At 44.3% G+C, this 3,417-nt stretch overlaps 1 non-coding gene across 1 annotated transcript; it reads left to right on the top strand.

Moving 5' to 3' along the window:
* Positions 1 to 3,006: 3,006 nt before the first annotated feature.
* Positions 3,007 to 3,080, top strand: Trnat-ugu (transfer RNA threonine (anticodon UGU)). The gene has a single exon. It is a non-coding gene; the product is annotated as a tRNA-Thr (tRNA).
* Positions 3,081 to 3,417: the final 337 nt, after the last annotated feature.

Raw genomic sequence — 3,417 nt, forward strand, 5'->3', positions numbered from 1 at the left:
TTCCACTATTTTATATGCTTTGGCACAGACAATAAGTCATGGATGCAAGTACAGGAACTACTCCTGTTTATGAGCTCCGCGATATCCTGCAAGAAAGGATGTATGCCTCCAACCACACGAGAACGCCCAAGAACGTGCCCAAGTTACATAACCGAGATTTTCCGGGGAAAAAAATGTAAAGGTTGTGTTCTAATGTTGCCTAGCAAGCCACAGGTATCTGAGCCGAGCGGGATAGCGCTGTGGTATTCGGAAAAAGCTTCCTTTAAACACATGTTCGTTCGACTATAATTTACGTTTTCTTAGTTCTCCAGAATGAGCTTGCGTTAATGCCACTTCTTCCTCTCATCCTATTCCTAATGCTGATCTGTTGTTGTTGTGGTCTTCATTCCTGAGACTGGTTTGATGCAGCTCTCCATGCTATCCTATCCTGTGCAAGCTTCTTCATCTCCCAGATGCTGATCCGTATCTAACGAATTCGATGCGTGAGGGGCGTACTTGCTTCCTTTCGAGATTCCGAACAAGATAACGCTGTGTTTTACGTTACAGCGGCTGCCAGGCTATTAGTTGTGCAGCATTAGTGAGTTCGACAAGCACGAGACTCTTCTTGCTTATGAATCAACTAACCATTCGCTGAAAACAACTAACTCTTCGCCTAATGAGTGAAAGCGTAATGTCTTACAAATACACCTTGTCAACTCGTCCAATTGTTTTATTTATTTTTAGGGTCTTTCATACACACAGGTATAGGATGCTAAAGGTCGAGACTAGGTAGGACCCTGATATTCAGCGCAAAATGGTTCAAATGGCTCTAAGCACTATGGAACTTAACATCTGAGGTCATCAGCCCCCTAGACTTCGAACTACGTAAATCTAACTAACCTAAGAACACCACACACATCTATGCCCGAGGCAGGATTCGAACCTGCGACGGTAACAGCCGTGTTGTTCCGGTCTGAAGCGCCCAGAACCGCTCGGCCACAGAGGCCGGCGTTATTCAGTATTATTAATGTTTCAGAAACTACAGTTAGGTTCAGTGTTGGTACATGGTTAGGGAATGAATGAATATTGCAGCATGTCAGTCTTCTAACAGTTTGGATCAGATATGTACGGAATGGCCAAAATAAAACTAGGTCAAAAAATTTTGGGCTTTTCTTGAGAACGTGATCCAAACAGCAAAGATATCGTTTGAAAACCATCCGAAACAAATCTGGACACTAAAAAACATGTGTAGAAGAGTCCTACAAAATCGCAGCGTAGTTTGCTGCGCAAATGGGAACCAAAAGATCGTCGTATCAGAACATTATCAGAACGGACCTTCGTATTTAGACCAACAAATTAAGTGATCCGTGAGAATTAAACCTCATGGGTCAACTTTCAATTGTTCATTTCTGTTGATGATTTCTGAATTAACTTTACTGGAACTTTGGTATCGCACTTTCCAATTTGTACATCTGCATACACAGGGTGAACCAGAACGCCAAAAATCGTGGTCTCTAAAATGTATAACTTAAAAAGAATTACGAGCGCTTGTTCAGCTTCGCTACTGTGGGCCTAATTTCTTCGTTCATAACTCGTAAGGTACACATTTTAGAACCCACGGTTACTGGCCATTTTTCCTCGTTTTGGTCCATACTACATCCTCCCAAAATAAGGAAACAAAGAGCTTGCAGTAGAAGACATCTGTTTCACAACATCGAAGATGAACAAGGGCTCATATCTCTGAAGATGTGCACTTTGGAGCCCATATCTACCAAACTTTTTTGTGTTGTTCCATACTACCACTCGGAAAGTTTGTCGGTGGAGCTATGGTTCGCCCTATACACTTCACAAGCCACCACATTGTACAGGGCTAGTTGTTCCCTTCCCTGTTGCATCACAGTGCCAAAAGTCAACACTGATTGTAAACTTTGCGCTACTAACATATCGTAAATTTGGTTTGAAAACCCCGTTTTGTGCCCTTTGTGCAGTCCAGGTCATTTTAAATCCTCTGTTTATGTATTTTCCTCCCCATACAATCATTGTATTCAACTGGCCTAAACATGAATCCTCGTCAACTCGTACTATAACATCACTATTAATTTATATTACTTCGTCTTCGATGTGTTATACATTATTTAGTCTCATTATAAGTGATTTAGAGGCGTAATTTAAAAATGTCGCCGTTGACGTCCCTATATTTGATGTTAAAATTGTCCACGTTAAATGCAAATCCGCTTACTAAGAGTTTCGTCATTGAAATAATGTAATTCCTCGCAAGAATACAGCCCTTTTTTTTTCCCGGGGGTCGCTGCCAAACACGCACTTCCTGGGTCGCAGTGCGTCACTTATTACTCCCCAGTGTATGTGTGCGTACAGAGAAGCCGCGGCAGTTGGCTGCGGCTGTGCCGAGGGAACCGCTACGTTTCGGGGGCAGGCTGCTAGGAACGGCGTTCCGTCCCGCTACGCACAGCCTGCTGCGTGTTGACCGAGGCGGCGTGGCGTGCTGGCCGGAACTTTCACAGGCCTCGCAGGAAGGCTGCCTGTCGTACTTAATTGCCCCTGCACCACGCACGCCGGTGGACATACCGTCGCCACTTTTGCACGCAGTGTAATTTGCGGAAAACGGAAATCGAATATAGGAAGCCCATTTCTGCTCGAACAGATATTGCTGCAGTCGACTATGGACAATTAGATGTTCAGCTAACTAAAAGTTCGATTTAACGAAGTATGACTGATAAAGATGGAATGGGTGAAAAGTCGAAATAAGATTATAAACTAAAAATTGTACTATAGTTTCAACAGCATAATATATATATAGTTAAGGCTCACCGGCCACTTGACCATCTTTTTCTTCTGTGCGAATGCATAAACAGTGCCCGAACTCTTACGGGAATCGGCAACGCGCCGCGAGTAATGAGTATAATGGGAGGGGGCACTACGAATGTAGTGCGGGACAATACGTTGAGAATGTGGGTTTCGCGGGAGGCGTGCCAGAGATAAGTCCCTGCAGTGGCGCTATCCTCTGTGTCCTCGGTGGCTCAGATGGATAGAGCGTCTGCCATGTAAGCAGGAGATCCCGGGTTCGAGTCCCGGTCGGGGCACACATTTTCATCTGTCCCCGTTGACGTATGTCAATGCCTGTAATCAGCTAAGGGTGTTCATTTCATTGTAAGTTCAGCATAGTTATTCCTTTACAAAGGGAGCAGAAAATAAGAGCTACACCATATAATTAAAAGTATCCGGACACCTGGCTGAAAATGACTTACAAGTTCGTGGCGCCCTCCATTGGTAATGCTGGAATTCAGTATACTTTTGGCCCACCCTTAGCCTTGATGATAGCTTCCACTCTTGCAGTCATATGTTCAGTCAGGTGCTGGAAGGTTTCTTGGGGAATTGCTGCATTGAGAAGAGTTATCGATGTCGGACGGTGAAGCTGGC

The sequence above is a fragment of the Schistocerca serialis genome, chromosome 5, assembly GCF_023864345.2.
Source record: "Schistocerca serialis cubense isolate TAMUIC-IGC-003099 chromosome 5, iqSchSeri2.2, whole genome shotgun sequence".
NCBI classification, from domain to species: domain Eukaryota; kingdom Metazoa; phylum Arthropoda; class Insecta; order Orthoptera; family Acrididae; genus Schistocerca; species Schistocerca serialis.